The sequence below is a fragment of the Lonchura striata genome, chromosome 3 (assembly GCF_046129695.1).
Source record: "Lonchura striata isolate bLonStr1 chromosome 3, bLonStr1.mat, whole genome shotgun sequence".
Classification (NCBI taxonomy): Eukaryota; Metazoa; Chordata; class Aves; order Passeriformes; family Estrildidae; genus Lonchura; species Lonchura striata.
Genome location: NC_134605.1, coordinates 75149673 through 75168589, shown reverse-complemented (window position 1 = coordinate 75168589; position 18917 = coordinate 75149673). Strand labels below are relative to the sequence as shown.

Below are 18917 nucleotides of genomic sequence, written 5' to 3'. Positions count from 1 at the left end.
ATAGAACGGACTAAGGCATCAAAGTTTCATCAAACCAAAGAAATCCTCAGCTACGTCACTTGTGGATCGTGAGAATCTCACAATTTTATACTAGTATCTGTCAGGCCTGGAGTAACATGTTGTTTCAGGTCTCATTCAGCTATGTTTATTTCACTTGTAGACAAGCACACAGCAGCCACCTGCTCTAAGTCTTACTGCATCTATCAAAATAAATTCTTACCCTTAACCATCAGGATCCTGATCTTTATATTCCTAAAGATGCTCAAAACAGTAACATTTGAATCTATTACTGAGCATCATAAAGAAGATAAATAAATTTTCCCCAAATAGCAAAGATAACAGCATTGGACAAAAGACAAGAAAACATGTCTAGAGAGAAAGAATAAAACATTAAAGTTTCAATTCAGCATCTCAGCACTTCCTTTATGCGTGGTTGTAGCAATCAATCATCATCACAGTGCTAATATACCTGAGATAGCTAAATTATTTCTGCAAACTGGGCCTAAAATAGCTAAAAACCTGCATATTCTATCATGAGTTCATGACAGAATCAGTTATCATCAGATATCATCAGTTCTTAACTGAGAATGTAAATTTTCAAGGTAGCTTTTCCTTATACTTTTAGAAGAAAGCCATAAAATTTCAGCGAGACTTGAAAACTGAGTTTATGTCACACTAATAGTTTTAAGTGACCTAAATAATTTATAAATATATATGTATATATATAAAAAGAGGAGAAATATATGAGACACTTCATAAGCTTGCTTTTAGAAGGCTACATAACTTTTAATTTCTGCAAGAATAAGCTTTAGGAACATCTCTAAGTCACCTCCACATTGGAACAAAAGATAGCAGGGTGCTTCAGGAACAGTTTTTTAAATAAATTATGCACACAGGGGCTTAAGGACAAACCAGACAATGTTTACAATGGCCTTCAGCTAGAGAAGCAGTAACAACAAGCTGCACTGTAAGACCTCCCTTTAGCCATTCAGTGCTGAGTGTGTGTCTGCAGCCAACTCAACACAGACTTCAAACACCCAAAACATCAGGCTTCATTTGCCAGACTAGTGTCTGCTGAGACATCTGCCTTCTGCAGAACACATTATCTAGCCACAAGGGAAGCTGGTGTCTGAAAGATTTTTCTGATAATCAATTAATACAAGTTGTTTTCCATGACCACAAAAATTTGAATTTTGCATTTATTCCACAGAACAAAGAGGGAAGGAAAACAATCCTCAGATATACCTATGTATAAAACAGATAAAATGTAGCCATTGGATTATTACAGACTTTCTCCATTTGGTTTGTTCCCTCTGTAGTGAGGTAAGTATTTTAAACTGGTAATCTTCCTTCTTCTGCTTTCTGAAGTGTCAAAGAAGCGAATAGGTTTGCAAGGAGGCAGAAAACTACCAGAAGCCTGGACAAGATTAAATACCTCAATAACCTGTAAGATCTTCCCACCAGACAAGCACATCCTATGACACAAGCACCATTTCCAATCTCTACTTACATGATCACAGAAAATATTCCCAACTCTCACTAAAATAAAATTACCTTTAAAATCAGTTTAGACAAGCATCTGAAACATCATGATAAACTAGGAAATTCTTTCACTTCTAACCACCAAGAAGAAAAAAACAGAAGTACTTTTACAAAGTACATCTGGAAAATTTTATTAAATTGGAGTACATTGCAGAGCTTGCTGGGCAAGATTGCTTTGGGTAGTTTTCTGTTGACAGTTAGGGGTTAAAACTGTTTCATAATGAAACTTCTTTTTTTCCACTCCATTATAAATTATTCATCAGGCTTTTTTTCTAAGAACAGAGTGGAAAAGCTTTGTAACCCTTCAAGAAATTTGAGTGCAAGGATTCCTGATCCTGCAAAGAGCTCTACTTGAGGAATTACAACCTTGATTATATCAGCATTTAGACCTGGCAGAGCTACTAAAAGGGTAGTCCTGACCTTTTGCTTCTTCATTCACTCATTCCTGAACCCAGCTCCCCAGTCCCAGAGAGAAGGAATAAACTGAACTAAAACAGACCCTGGCAAGCAAATTTAAAAGCTTCACATTTAGGCCTGAAACCGTGAGATGCTGGGGAACACAGATCAAGGCTTAAGACATAGATTTAGCTTCTACATACCAAGCAGTATTTTTAATTTAACAGTCAGTCCTGCAACACAAGCAAGAATGGTGCAAAACCTGTACTTTCTGATGATCATAGAAAATTTTGCATCTTTGATTCCCCAAACCAGGAGCTGTCACTTACAGAGAACTGAAATAGTGGAACTAAAATCACAAAGATCTTACACATAATTAAACTTAAAGGTGTTTCTCACAAGTATTCAGATTACATTAAAGACTTAGTAGAAGACTAGAGAAGATCAGAAATATTATGAAATTGCTTTTCAAATGAGTTATAATTTTGTTACATACTTTACTGACAATTCGCTACGTCTCCTCATGCCTAGTCTATAGCCATATTTTATCAAGTTTTCCTAACATTTTTTTTGGGATACTAAGTCAAACCACAGGCAACAATGAAGTGAAATATTGAAAGCTTACTTCCTTCACAAAAGAGTCAGTCTGTCAGAAGATATTAAGTAAAAAAGTTTGCTTCAAGTCAGAAAGCTTTAAGAGAGTTGTCCTAAGGCTATTTTGGCTTTTCAACTACAGAAACTTACCTACTATATTCTCTGAGCTCTGTGAAAATGTTCCACCTTCATATACCTTAAGGTAGAGATCTTAAGGCTCCTTGCATTACATCATTCTTACTTCCTCTGTAGTGCCCCAACATACACTATTGCATTGCCTTCTGCTGAAAACAGGGGAAGATGAATTTTTCTGTCAGTAGTTTGGACAACAGCTGTTAGCACAGTGTCTTCTTTTGTAAGCAAGGGCTTACAAAACTCAGCCTATAAAAATGGTAATGCCAGCAGCAGCACTCTACACTGGTGGAATTTAAGCTGTATCTCCCACAGAAACATACCTGCTTCTTGAAACGGAATTTATCTTAACAAAAATTCATCTATTTGTAAAAAGATGCAGGGATGCTAATGAAAAAGTGATTAGAATGGCCAGATGTGTCCACTTTTCACACAGTGTCCTGACCACAATTTCCTGGGATTTGATTTAGCTCTCAGAGCAAAGCAATCAGCCCCACTTCTGCTTTTCCCTCAGGGATTCAGGTCATGCTAGAGCCAAGTTCTGTGCCTGCCCAGGAGTCCTGCTGCTGCAATACAGGTGTATGGATATCACTTCTTGGCACTTGGCTCCCATGGAAGAGGTGCTGGCAGCAAGTTAAATGAGGTGACTCCCCACTCACAGCATTCTGTCCTGAGGGCTCAAAGGCTGCAAGATTTAGCTGAGAACTAAGCAAAGATTTACTTTATATGACTATTTATATTACAACCTTTCTTCTCATACATATACACACATAGGCATATATTTCCAATAGTCATTATCATCTATATTCAACCAAAGACAAACATAAAATGTTTAATACAAAAAAATAATCTAAGTTATAAGGTTCCTTTGATTTTTCCCCAGATTTATCCTATACTTTGCTTTTACTCTAAATTAGTCTATTAAAAATCAGCCACATGTTACAATAGTAACTTCTTCTTCCTAATACAGAAAGACAAAATAAATAAACAACCAAATTACTGATCATTGTCTGTATCATCTGATTTGATAGCTTCAGAATTATTTTTGGGCCATGTCAGCCAACTGGAATAAAACTTAAGATAGCAACTACTTTGGAGAAACAATCCTAGTCAGAAATCTATTCATGCTGGAGATTAAAAGACAGTTAAATTAAGAGCTCCCATCTGGACAACTCTCAGGGTGAGATGACATATTACAGACATTCAGAACCTATGCAATACAGGCACTAACAATTTCTGTTCAGACCCAACAAGCAGGGCTTGTAACATTCATCCCAAAGAAATGGAAAAAAAAATATTACATTTGCAAGCCAAAAACATTTAAATCAGCTAGTCTCATGATTTTTTAAAGCACACTTTCTTTTAATGTAATACAAGAGATCAATACTTCAATTTTTTCTGGGCTTTTTAATTATAAAAATGAAAAGTAAACAAATATCAACTGAAGAATTCAAATCCTCACCAGGAACAATTTTTTAGAGTACCTTATAATTCCTTGTTACAAATAAATTAACAGTTAATCAAATGGATTCTCTACTACTTGGGACCTTTTAAGCATACAGAAGACCAAATCAAATGCCTTCCATAGATAGCTACAGCAGTTCTGAGTTCACAGACTTTGTATTTAAGAAACGATTATTTCCATGGGGTTTTCACACTATTTTTAAGAAGTAGAAATAAATAACCAAACATCTGAAAAAACACACACCCCACAAAAGAACGGCAAACCAACATAAAATAAAAACATCCCAAATCCCTCAAACCTACAAAGAGAGGTATAACCTTACTAGAAAGGTGTAATCCATTAATTCCTGTTATCTTCTACTTTGGTAGCTAAAGATCATATTTCCCTACTCAACCATTAAGTATGCTCAACTAATTAATTTTGGAAATATTAACAAAAAATAACAGTGTTTCTTTAGTTACTGAGAAGTTTATTCAGCCTCTGTTTAGACATGAAATTGAACCTGGGAAAATACTGTATGGAATTTATCACCCTGCACCCAGAATAACTCTAAATAGTATAAATGTAACATATAACTTCTAATTCAATTACAGCTACTCAATAACAGCTGAAAAATTCAGACCAAGAGACTCATAACAACTTTTAAAACACTGAAACACACAAAAGTTACAAACACCTCAAAGTTATGGACATGATTTATAAGAAAACAAGTGTAATGACATCCACCATGAGATCAGAAATTAAACCCTTGCCTCTATGCTCTCCGTAAACCTCTTTATAGACCATAATGATACTGCTGATATTAACATTATTCATCATTAGACATCAAAAACAAACACGCATAAAATCCAAAGTGATGCTTCTCCTGTATTTCCAACTCAGGAGAAAAAAGCTCTTTATCAACAGCTTTCTCATGGGTCCTACTGCTCCTTCCATAACAGAATGAGCACACAGAGAATGACTTACAGGAAGATTTAAGGTATCAGGGGCCACCAGGACAATTAAACTTGCTCAGTTCCAAAGCCCCTCAGCAAAGGATTGATTATAGAGGAAAAATCATGTTTTACATGCCATGAAATTCTAGTCTGTGCCTAGCTACTGCTCCAGTGAAAAGACAGTGGCAGATCCTGATCTGTATGCAAACTGACAGAACTCACATAAATTCAATAAATCCAATAATTTGACAGTCATGGAGGGAAAAGTTATAGTGTCTTAAATGCCATCTCCACAAAGATCTCTGTTGCCTACCTGGCAGAAAAGACCAGAAAGAGTTCCCTCAAATGTACTCTAAATAACAGTTCAAATGCTGCATGTTGTGAAGGTTTTACACTGCTGGAAAAATGACACATTTTCCAGAATGTGTTTTACTGGAAAACAGTTTCATTTCAATTCACAACACATAGAATGGAAATTCTATCAACCACCTGTACATACTTGAAAAACTTCCTTAGCCTTCCATTTCATATTTAGCTTACAAACTATCTTTGCTTGGCAAGTTCTTACCAATTTCAAACTTACTATGAGCTCTCCAGACCTTTTTGTTCCAGAAGTAGGTAAGGCAACTTTCTGAAGTTCCACAGACTGAACCATCGCCTGTCCTCCTCCCATTCCACCTTATCAACAGGAGAGGTTGTTGTCTTTCCTGCAGGCTCACCTTACTTAAGTCTTTATCCCTATTAGCTGCATACTTAACTAGAATGGCTCAGGTATGCTTGCCCTTTTCACTGGTAAGGAAAAAAAAAAAAAAAAGCAAAAACAACACCTCTGCTGCAACAGACATTAACACTGGTCGGGAGACCTAATACATTTTCAGCAAAAGCACTAAGGAAAAAAGAGCCAGGTATCTTCTTGGGCAGAGCAAGTATTATAACCACAATTCAATTCCCTTGCTGTGAGCAACTTCATGTATATCAAATAGCTATAATACATATGTTTATACATGAAGTTCAAAACCTATAGCTCTGTTCTTTCCCAAGTACTCTGAAGCAACTCAGCTCACTTCTCATATCAGTTTTTCAGTCAGACCATACTGCTGCCAGGTCTTTATATCCTGTTACCTATCCACTAAGCAGTAGTTGAAATGATTATTTTAGAACCTGTTTCTCTCTACAACTTCTATCCATTTTCTAATTCCTATAGCAATTTTTTGTTCCGTGATCCACATGCCAGCTAAGGTGAGTGGGAAGTTAAGGTACCTTTTGTAAATACTAATAAAGCAATGAAAATTAATGAACCATAAAATACAGGAAATTAACTTCGCATCACATCATCTAGCTACCCACCTAAATGAGTTAAAAATACCAGCTTCAAGCAGTCTGATATTCTAGGGACACCCAGTTGCCACTTCATTTATAGTCTGTTTCCTTAGCAACACTATAATCCATCTGTCTGCAGAAAGCTAAATTCTCAAACCATATCCTCCCGTACACCGGAAATAGGCTGAAAACCATTTATATTTTAAACAGTCATCGTGATTACTGAGCATATAAATGAACCTGAACAGCAATAATGTCCTTAAAACACACGCAAATTCTCACTGCTCTAGTTTGAAAAGCTGGTTCCCATACTGAGAATATCTTCCACCAAGAATTTCAGAAATGAAAATACTTCATCTTTGTTTCACCATGTCCAGCTGAAGAAGCTTTCAGAACTGCACCTGGTCAATCAGTTCTCTTAAGACTTTTCAAAGAGAAGTAATTTGCAAGACCTAGAATGCAATGCCATTAATGGCAATCAAAAAAAACCTTGATGAAAGTTGATCACATTACAAAGTAGAGCCACTTGTTTTAGAAGTACTTACTCTTCAACTTTTTGTATCTGAAACTATAAACATCATCTATACAAATCAAACTAAAAATCCAGTCCACAACAGTAACTTTAAACATTGAAGGTGTAAAATAACAGGTTCAAAAATATTCACAAAATCCAGGTGAAGAACTGGATAGTAACTATCAATTTCCCAATGCAACTGGATAACATCAGACATTCTATCACAGGATGAATGGATACAACTTAAAATCACAGAATCTATCTTAAACATACACATGAATTTGGCAACTTCAACCTTGCAAAGTTATGTAGAATAGAACCACCACTGCCTGTATCTCAAAGACTCATCAGCAGAAAGCCAATCTTTAATCTACAGAATACCTCTGATACCTCTAGCATGCAGTGAATCATTTCAGTTCTGCATAACTTTGTGTGACTCAGCTGCACAGTGGTGGCACACAAGTCCACATTGCCTGACCTGCTGACAGCAATGAAGAGAGATTTGAGCAAGCTGAGCATTAAACTCATGGGTAGCCCTAATGGACAGCCCTTTTGGCAATGCTTGGCAAAACTGGTGTTTATCAATACAAAGTCCCAACCTCAGAGTGTAGGGAATTCTGTTTCTTTACCAGCATCTGGTTTCACACACACCATGCCCCTACTCCCTTTCTTCCCACTAGGGCTGAGCTTGATTTCACCTAACTCAACACAGCTTTGAGGTAACCACATAAGTTTACTCAGCAGTCAGACAGAACATGCATTTCTAAAAAGTGAAATCACCTAAATCATTTTATGTACCTATTTTATTTCTCTTGTTTTGTAACAGCACTGTATATTAACACCTCTGGGTACCTATAATGGTCTGTACATATTTGCCTGAAAATCTGACTCATGCTTCTATATAAGAGCATCATAATGCTAAATAGGTACATTCTGTAATTCTGTAGCCTCAGCAAACTACAGAAATTGCCCTGTCAACAGATGACACCAGCCTCTCCAAGGAGTGATTCACCAGGGCCTCCCTCCCTGGAGTTAAGATGCCAGGATCCTCAGTGTGCTCTGAAGCTAGACAGGATCCCACAAACACTGTAACAGAAACAAGATAACCCATCTTTCCCATCATTTCAGAAGTGTGAAATCTTGGAAGACCACCAAAGTGACTGGTGAGTCTCTGAACCAATGCCTAATTCACACTCATTTATACTCATTGTTTATTCAAACAGCTACATATCCAAGAACAGAGACAGACTTTGCAAACAGTGCAAAAACACCAGAGAGAATATTCCAGGGTTATTTTATTTTCAGCCTTGCTGATAATAGCTTGAAGTATATCACCATATTGGCAGTGTACCATGAAGATGCTTTTTCAAGTCTGTCATTTGTGGCTGCCTTGAAAACATATTTAATCCAGTTCATTTGGATCTAACAGTTTAACAGCAAAGTGCTATTACCTGAGATTTCATGCTTTGATTTGATATCTCCAGAAAAGATGAATGCAGTGGAAAATTGCCTTCTTATCAAAATGAAGGGAATGGGGAGGGAAAACACTCCTAACTTAAGTCAACAAATGCATTCAACCCTATCCCTATTGTCATAATAAATGCAATGGAAATTTCTGACAGCAGATGCAGATGTCCCAATATCAGTAATGCATGGTACAACTTCTCCCTTTTATAAATACTCTCAACAAGCCTTATGAGTCATTATTAAATATTGCCAAATTTCTTTTAAATGTCACCTCCTTATCATAAGTGGCACACTTGGAGCTTGAGCAGACATGCTGAATGAATTCAGTTGTGTAAAGGATAGAATTAGCTTTTCTCAGCTCTACCAACTCATAAACCCTTCAAGCCAGAAATAAGGCATGTGGTGGGAGACCCTACTGCAAGTTGATTTTGCTTTCCAGGCCACATGATTTTCTCAGAGTACTCAAGCATATGAAGGTCTGGGGTACTTGTGGGCATGCGTGCACTGCTGAGAGAATGGAAGCACAAATACAGCACACTCATTTATTCTATGTTTCATAACATGTCTTTGGCTAGATGTGGGAAGTTTGGATTTTTGTTTGGAGATTTACTTTAGCTCTTAAAGTCATTTTGGTAAGAGGATGAAGCACAGAAAATTTGGATTTTAATTTTAAATCATTATTTGAAATTTATATATGCAAAAGCATATGCACATATAGTTAGTAATATCAAAATATCATGTGTATATAATGTTCAGTGCTCTTAAACACATCCACAAGTCTCATGTAAGACTCAAGAAAATGATCTAGAGAAAATTCAGAAGTCACAACTGATAAGAGTCAAAATCAAAATTATAATTTAATAAAAGGCTTGTAGGAACATCCACTGAAAATAAGAACTTAATCAAGATATATAATGTGTTTTCAAATTACATTTCAAGTCTTTGACAAAAGAAAGTCATCTCTATTTTTCACAAGGTATCAGTCTCTTTCTATCATTATACAAAATGAAACTTGTACAATCCTTTCAAAGGGATAATTTCATGAATTACACTACTGATGAGGAAAACCAGTAGCAATAACTACTTCTAAATAGTATCATGTTTTGAAGTTCTAAGACAGCTTTAGAAAGACAGGATTATCATTTCACAATTTGCATTAAAAATACATGCTTTTTCTTCTTCTTTGTTGCATGGTTTCCCCCTTGTGCTCAAAGCAATCAAAACTGAATACCTCTTGTTTCTGAAATCTTCTGCCCTCGCCCCCTCACTTTTTTGCCTTTTTAAAAAGCAGGATAACTTGCACAAGACAATAGGGCAATGAAGATAATTCAACTTTTCCTGAAGAACTGAGATACAGAGATGAAAATCACCACAAAAGAAATACACATTGAAGTTAATTATTAAGCATTCAGAATAGGCTGCAAGTAAAACATATGATCATATATTGAGCAATGACAAGAAAATAAAGGACTGGAAAGGTGCTCACTAAGGATTAACCTTGCCTAAATGTAGTTGGATACAAAGGCTAAGAACTGTTGAGACTTTAATGATACAAAGCAAAGAGACACTGAGTAAAAAATACAATCATTGGTAAAATAAACTACTTTCTGAACAGGCTTATTTTTCTCCTTACTGATTATGCCTGAAAAGCTAGTTGAGACTACTTTAGCATCAGTGTAGTACTCTGTAGATCATTTCTAACAAAGCCCTCAAAAGTAGTCAGTGGGTTTAAATTTGCTATGCAGAGGGTCCATACACTTAATAAGATGGGGAAAAAAATCACACAATTACATAGCTGGCTTTTAGAAGCCCAGCTTGAAGACTTAAATTTACCTCCTAAACTACCAGCATCTATTCACTACACACAATGAGGCAGTCACCTGATGAAAAACACAATGCATGGTCATATGTGAGAAAAGAGAAATTTCAAACATCTAATTTGTTTCAAAAAGCAAGGCTAGCAAAGGACTTTTATTTTGCTCCCATAAACAAAAACGTAATCCAGCTGATTTGATCAGCCTGTTACTGAATGAGGTATGCAACCATGGCTGGAACAGAATTTTTTTTTTATGTACTTGGCAAAAGTTATCTATATTCCTAACAGAAAGTGAGCTATTAAACATTAGAAAAATATCTATTGCTTTTAAGAGCACAAGAACCTCATTCTTCTTGGATGTTCACAGCAAAGGACCAGGACAATCGACACAAGCTACAGTATGGTAACTTCAATTAGGCCTTAGGGAAAAAACTTCAGTGACAGTGGTCAAGCACTAGAACAGGTTACTCTCACAGGCTGCATAATTTCCATCCTTTGCGATTTTCAAAACTCAAGTGGACATGACCCTGAACAACCTGATCTAACTTTCAACCAGACTCAGCTCTGAGCAGAGAGGTGGCCTACATGACCTCCAGAGGTCTCTTCCAATCTCAATTATTCTGTAGTTCTGTGCCCCAGCTGCAGCTCACCTAGGTTATAACAGAAATTATTTCCTCACTACAGCCTGCAAAAGCCTAGCACTAGATCTGAAAGCCAGTTTCCTCTTTGCTTTCTAGACCTGATCTGCTTGGCCAGCTGACCTGACCCATCTATAGAACTAGATTAGGACTAAATAGTCACACTGGCCAAATGAAGCGACTAGCAACTACAATTTATGAAATCAACAAAGAAAAGGATGTGGCAGAAAAATATAGAAAGCAGCAGGGCAGTAGGATAGCCCAGGAAGAAACAGGTAAGTAGAATATTACAGGGAAAAAAACAGTAAAGTCACCAGACAGAATGGGTGGCCAACAGAATGGGAACTGCGCATCAAAGCTTCAAGTCAGTTGTATTATATTACATAAAAACTAGGAGGTAATGCGAATTATTTCATAACAGATGTATAAAGGCTGCTATCTCTCTTGTCAATCCACCTATGGATCACAACCTACCACTACATTTTAGACAGCTACAGCCTGAATTGGCATTTAGACCTTCTCACTTTGCTAACGACATCAGAAATCATCAACGATACCCCATTAAAAAAAATACACCTTTTGCCTCTATTTCTTTTAGAGGTGAAAAAGAAAAGCACTGAGAAAATTGCACACACAAAAACTATGTTAAAAAATTAGGGTTCAAAAGTCAAGCTCTGAAGACTTAAGAAGAAGCAGTTAAACCTTGTGACTTCAATTAAACCCTGTGACATAGGCTTTAACTATGTGACTAAATACTACTTATCCACACAGAATCCATCTTCTTTCAGAAGGTCACAAAGATGAACAAGTACTCAAAACCTCGTTTTCTCCATAACTATTGTATGTCACCATGTCACATTTAGTCAATGTGATTCAAGCCTTGCTTTAGTAACTACAAGGAGGAGAAAATCCAGGAGAGATGCAAAAGTCATAAAAGAGATGCAAAAGTCACTCATTTTGGTTGCCTTATTTGAGATGCAAAGCATTCTGAAAAAAATTGGGTCCTAGATAGTATAAGGCACAGTTCCCACAGGCCACATCATCATTACTTCAAAGCTTTAAATTTCCAGACTCTTCTGTGCTTATGTGGTCTTGATAATATTCTTTTAAATACAGCTTGTGTATAATAAAAATCTAGATTGAGGTAAATTAGGTTACAGTTATGCAAGAGATTTCTCAAAGTACCATTCAAACCAGTGGGACTCCTCAGATACTTCCAACATATGTTTAAGTGTAATACACCTTACCAAAGCAGTGTTTTTACACAGGCAAGGGAAAAAAAAAAAAAAAAAGATAGCTCACCTTTCTCCTAAACTACATACAGAAATAGCTCAATATTAAGAATTGTATTTTATGAGGTTTTATTTTAATGAAATCAACAGGAATTTCACTGTGTCAAGCTGCCTGTTTCGGAAAGTACTTCAGAGCATTAACCCAGTCGCATCACATAATTCAGGCTTACATAAGTATCTAATTATCATCAACTGGGAATGAGATGGTTAAACAATTTTCCCATTCAAGTTCAAACTGTGCTCCTAGCTAGGTTAGCAAAATAAAGACTGCTAGCAAATTACAGAGATAAAAAGTGCACTGTTCTAGTAAAGCATTTTATATGTCTATGAGAGGCAGCATAACCTGACAAATTTTGACCTGAAACTCTACTTTTGTGTACTACAAGTAGGATTTCTTACATGACAGTTACACTTCCCTCTTGCCTCACCTCATTTTGAACAACTAAGTCTGACATCTTTTGAAGCATTAAAAAAAAAACCCAAGAATAACAAACCAAATTTGCTCTGCCCAACTTGCTACTTGTAACAAAATCATTATGGATGTTCCATGTGGCTGAAGGCCATGGACCTTCACATTTAGCCAGCAGGACTGCTTATGGATGTGCATTGCCCTGGGAGCACATTCCGAGACAACTAGAACAAGTCACATAAGCCTCTTCTTGATCCTCTTCACCTCTCCCTTATGGACCTGTGGGAAACCACCAAGCCTTCACCTACTCCCTCTTCAACCACTTGCACAATTAGAGAAAAAAGGAAGAAAGCAGCCCTGGCACTTCTAAGCAGCTGACTATGAAAAGCAGCATTTTATAGTGCCAGAAATCCTCAATGCAGGGAAAATTAGAGAACTACCATTGAGCACAGAGTTAAGGGAGGGTACCTGCAGATAGACTATGTTACAGATAGACTATGTCCACACTAGTTAAACCAAGCAATGCCAGGAATCATTCCCTGGAAATGGAATTCACTGTCACACAGACTGCTGAGCTGCCACACACTAGCACAGCATCATTCTAACAGCTACAGGTCTCCCATGCAAATTTCCTGTTCTAGAAGGCAAGAGAGTTAAACAGCATTGACAAGGGCTAGCCCACAGCACTTAGCTTTAAGACCAGAAACTGGTCTTGGGTGCATTTCATTAACTGCAGAGAAGCAATCACAGCCTCTCCAAGCTTTACCTACTATCATTCCTAGAACAATATTTTGAAAGTGGCAGATGCAATGATGAGGCACACAAGCAATGCCTAATCAGCAGCAGCTGACAAGTCACCTACACATTGTAGCACACAAGAAGAAAATTAGAAACTCGTAGGGTTCATCTTGCCTCCTTCCCGTTTCCTCTGAGTAGGCAGACATTGCATGTGAACTAGTAATTTCCAGAGTCTCATTTACTTTCTCACTTAAATAAAAAAGTTTATACATTTAGAATACATTCTTACAGTAAGGCTACTCTCTAATAAAGGAGTAAGGGAGAATAGCTAAGAGAATGTACTTTAGAGTACTGATCATTTGGCAGTAGTTATTTCAAAGGGAAGTTATTTAGAAATTACTTCTAATTACTAGTCATTATCAAATTTGCTTCTGTAGATCAAAAATGTAATTATTAGTGGGTCTATATTGTTATGCTGGAGCTGCAGCAATGTTGGTAAATACATTTTCATAACAGATAACTGTGCAAAATAAAAAAAAAAACCAAACATATTTGACAAGTGACAATACACAGCTATTCTGTGTTACCAATCTTGAAACAAGTATCTTTGACATTTCTTTACATTTTCAGCTAACTTGAAACAGTCTATTTAAAACTGCCCTTTTCATAATCTGATGCCTCTGACGCCTTTGCACTAATGTTAGAATGTGCAATATGTCCCACAGAAAATGTATTATGCAAAACCCATTTGCCACTGCTTAAGCATTCATTACCCAATTCAGTAAGGACAAACAATTTTGTTTAACAACCTTCTTGGGCACAGATCTAACTTTCCAGCCATGCCTAGCTCAGACCATTGAAAATTCCTATGTTACCGGTATCTTTCTGTAAATCAACTGCTCCCTTGGAATTGTTAATTTACAAGAAAAACTTTACCATATGCTTTATTATATACATACATACGTGTATATATACACATACATATTCTAGGCTGCACGGTACCATTTGACTTTTACAAAACAAGTTTGGAAAACCATGTGGCACACCCAAACAAAAATCACACACTCTTTTTTTAAGTAGATGAAAAACAATCAAAACCAAGCGAGACGGTTCTATTTCTTTTTTCCAGGAGCACACGCACACACCGTACCGTCACCGGGGGGGGGGGGGGGGGGGGGTTTTCAAGAGTTGAGCAGAAGCAGCAGGCTGATGAGCAGGCGACACGCCAGCAGTCACTCCCCTGCGCCGCTGAGCAGCGTCCCGGGGAGCGGATCCCGGTGCCGGTGGGAGCCAGGCACCTCCCGGGACGGACCCGGCGGAAGCGCGGCCCCCGCGCCGGGGGAGGAGGACAGAGGGAGCCCCCACAGGCGGCTCCAGGCCCTGGGAGGCGGCCGAGCGCGCCCGCCCGGCTCCGGCAGCGCTCCTGCCCCCGCCGCCCGCCGACGTCTCCGGCGCCCCGCCGGGAGCAGAGACACCCACACCGGGCGAGGAGTCCCGGCCCACGGGCACGGATCCCGGGGCTAGAACGCCTTGCCGGCGGTGGGACCGCGGCCGGGGGAAGCGGCACAGCCGCGGGCGCTCCCTGCGGTCCCCAGCGCAACTCTGCCCGCTCCCGCCGCCCGTCCCGCCGTCCCTCGGCCGGGCGGAGCAGCCGCCGGTCCCGCGGAGCTGCCGCGGCGCCGCCGCTCGCCTCGCCTCACCTCACGGCGTGGCCGGAGCCCTGCGGAGCCCGGCGCAGCACAAGCCCGGCCTGAGCCCATCCGTCCGCGAAGTTTCCTGCCATCGCAGCGGCCGGGGAAAACAAAAGCTTCGGAGCCGGGAGCGGCAGGAGACGGAGGAAGGGCAGCGCAAGCAGAGAAGTGGGGGGCATTGCTCGCCCGCCGCGCCGCTGCCCTCGGCTGCCGACTCCCGCGGAGGGCAGCCCGCTCAGCGCCGCCTCGCCATTCGCTTCGGCGGCGGCTCCGCTGCCCGGGCAGCGCCGCGGAACCGGCGGACCGAGGAGCCGGCAGGCGAGCCAGCGCCTCCCTCGCTTCCCTCCGTCCGTCCGCGCCCGCCCGCCGGCAGCCCAGCCCGCCCCGTCCCGCCCGCCGCCGCCGCAGAGCCACCGGGCCCCGCCCGCGCCGCGGCTCCGCCTCCCGGGGGCGCGCGCGCGCTGCGGCCGAGCGGCTCCCGCCGCCCCCGGGGCCGTGGGCGCTTCCCGGCGGAGCGGCCGCGCCGCCCCCGTGCCCCGCTCCCGCGGCGGCGCGGGCCGGCTCGGCGGATCCGCACCCCCCCGCCACTGCTCACCGCCCAGCGCCGAGCCCGCTGTTCTGTAAAGTTGGAGGCGTCTCTTTAACAATCCAGGTAAAAGATGCTGAGGAGAGGAGTAACAAATGCAGAGGAGCGCCAAGCCTCCTGCCAGGCAGGGACATAAATACGGTATGCGCTTAGTGGTACTGCAGTCCTGGTGTACGCAAAAGGAAAATTAATATATTTCCAAGCGTCGCTTTACTATATAGAGTTGTTCCAGCTGGTTTCTAAGGATCAAGACAAACCCTTATGTCTCTTCATTGTCCACACGTCTAACTTGGTAAGGAGGATCTTCCAAATAGGATGTAGTTGCAATGCTAGGGTTGCATAGTGTGTGGCATTGGCGGCCATATCGCTTCCAAACTAGGATAGGGTGACTCCTGATACTGAGAAGGGCAAGGCCACAGATTATAATTTCAGACCAAAGTCTACATGGTTCAGCATAGCTAATGTAGTGTTAAGTAATTGTTTTAATATATTAGTATGTATTAGTGCCAAGACTCACTATAGCATATCAAATGGCTGTAAAAGGATGTAAATTGATACGGAAGCTATATTTTCTTATAAAGCTTGGTGTCTGAAGGAAGAGTCTTTCACAATCCCTATTCCTATTCAAAGTACATTTACCTGATTGCCAGCAAGCACGTCTCTCTCTCATCAGATCACAACTGCACAAAGTGGACTCAGACCATTAAAGAAGAGAATAAGGAAGCTTCTCGTTCTCCCAAATGGATCTCTTAAGCACACAGCTGATGGGATGTCAGCAGAACGCTAGCAGCTACATCTAATCAAAGCACTGATGTTGCTTTGATTTTTGAGGAGTTCAACAGCCCTGCACCCACAAGACTGACTGGGAACTGCAAGGTGGAGAAAAAGCAATTCTTTCTGTCTTCTTTACAAAATTCTTGACTAAGAATTATTTCTTTATTCTTAAAATTATTTCTTTATTCTTAAATTTTCTTTTACAAGTGGGTGCGAGCACTATTTTTTGGTTGCAATTTCCTGTCAGAATTAAGTTCAGTTCTCATCACTGTTAAGTTCTGCTGCTCATTTTGAATGCAAAAGAAAAGACCTAAAGAACCTGTGGGCTTTGTTTTTGGGATGCACTCTGAACTCCTCTCATCTGAAATAGCAACTAACAACTAACCTGCCCCACAGGGGCTTTTGATTTGTTTTGCTGTGGTTGGATAAAGTTTTAAAAGGGTTTTTTTAGCATAGGGGAGACATGATATATTGATTCAATTTGAAAATCCTCAGATATTATCACTGCACTCCATCTTGTGGAAGAGACAACAACATGTTTTTAAATGATTCTGTAGTGGTTTGAGTAATTAAACCTAACAATGCTTGGTTTGTACTGCCAAAGCAAAGAAATACATATAGCAATGGATACAAGAAGTTGCTTAGTCTTAATTTGCCTAAGTGTACCCAGTGGGTTTCTGTAAATGTCCCTTGGTTTTAGATATGAGCTTTACATATTCTTTGTTTTGGAAAGGAGCTTTAGGAAAGCATTCTAAGAGCCTGATTTGAAAAGCGAAACTAAAGAATAAAAGAATCTGCTTTCTAGGTGAGGTTGCCAAGGAGCACTCCAGATTTGGGAGAGTTTTGGGGATGGTGATCCATTGGGAAGATGTGGCTGGGGTAAAGACTCTGCTAAGCAAGATTGCTCTGTAGGGAACTTGCTGGGTTTGGGGTTTGGTCTGTGTGGTTTTGGTGGTTTTTTGTTACCCTTGTATTATGTACAATAATCCAGTTGTATCTGGACAGTGTTTTGAGGTTCACTCTCTTACCAAAAAAAAAAAAAAAAAAAAAAAAAGTTATGAGATTCACTCATGTATTTCTGAAACTGCCTTTCATGGCTTGTGACCTTTTCCCCTTAATGTCTAGTGCTGCTTTGGGAAATCAAAATAGGTATTGAGGCAACAACTGTGAACCATAGCAGGGGCATAGTCATACATACCTGTAACTGACCAGATTCAGAGAAAATTGAGAAACTTATCTGGATTCACTGCTATAAAAAGGTTAACCTTATAATAGTTGCCCTAGGACAAGCTTGAAGATAAAGCCATTTAACTTTAATGAATAACTTAAAATACAAAGGCCTAGTTATTCTAACTGTTCCTGGGGCAGAACAAAAAAGGTTTTATTGAAAAAAAGACTGTAGAAAAGCTTAGTCATTCAGACCCAAATAAGCAGGGAAAAACAGGTCTTGCATGGGAAGGAGTTAGGAGAAAATTCTATTGTACAAATGAGGATCCTCTGAATTACCTCACCCCAGAAATAGGTTCCACAAGGAGACTGAAAGTAATTAGCAGTCATGCGTTACTTTCTCTTTTTGTTGTTGTTAGGTTTTTGTTTGGTTTTGGGGGTTTTTTGTTGTTGTTTTTTTGTTGTTGTTTTTTTTTACCCATAACTCTTCCATCCCTTTTAGTAGCAGTAATGTCTGTGCCTCTCCCTATGATGTGGCATAGAGCAGCAGTGCTGAATGAAGCACTGGCCTTTTCTATATCATTTACAAGCAAGGGGTTTGGACAACAACTTGCTGAAGGCTGGTGTGTTTTACTGCTCCAGACTGAGCTGTCTAGTAAGGTTGAATGGATCTAACTAATGCCTCAGTGCAAACAAGGCCTTGAAGGTGGAGTGTCTCTGTCTACTATTCTAATAGTGGAGACAGGTCTCATTAATTCCTGATGTATACTAAAGGCGGGCAATCTTCATTGACTACAGTGTTTGTTAGCCTTTTCCAGACTCCTTGGTCATTTTCCTAAAGCAATGACTCACTACTCCATCACTGCAGTGATTACATTAAATTGTTACTATTATTGCATAGTAACATAAATAACACAATGTTTATGTTAATTCACTTGGTGTGCAACTGCCAGAATTCTTGAAACAGTCCTCAATAGAAAGAAACCTACATGAGCATTTTGGAATTATTTAGACTCTTTCTGATTATGCTTTTTGATATTATAGGTAAAAACTTGGAGCAAATTACCAGACCTTTTTGTAAAACCTTTTATTATTGTGTGAGGGAAAATCAAGACAGTACTGCTCTTAAACATCTACTACAGTTCAGCCTCGCAGATTTTGGTTTTTTCCTTACAGAACAGGCCAAGAGTAATATTGGGGCAGGGGTAAGAGGGAAGATTCCCTAAAATGAAGTCTACTTTTTCGAAGAATTCAACATGGATGATAAAACAATGCAATTAGATTTGGGGGTTTTTCCAGCAGTAGCAAGAAAACATGCAAATGAACAGAACAAAAGTTAGACGTTTAGAGAATTTATATTTGCATTTATTTTATTAAGCAGAGAGTTGTACACAATCCCAATAGAGTCTTGAGTTTCAAAACTGCCTCTGAACTCTGTGCC

General features: G+C 39.6%; 1 protein-coding gene across 1 annotated transcript in view; it reads right to left on the bottom strand.

Annotated features, from left to right (window-relative positions):
- GPR63 (G protein-coupled receptor 63) overlaps positions 1-15234 on the bottom strand; it is a 28574-nt gene extending 13340 nt beyond the window's left edge. The window contains exon 1 of the mRNA XM_021545195.2: positions 14959-15234. The gene's annotated coding sequence lies outside the window, so the exon portion shown is untranslated. The remainder of the gene's footprint in view (positions 1-14958) is intronic.
- Between the last annotated feature and the right edge of the window lie 3683 nt (positions 15235-18917).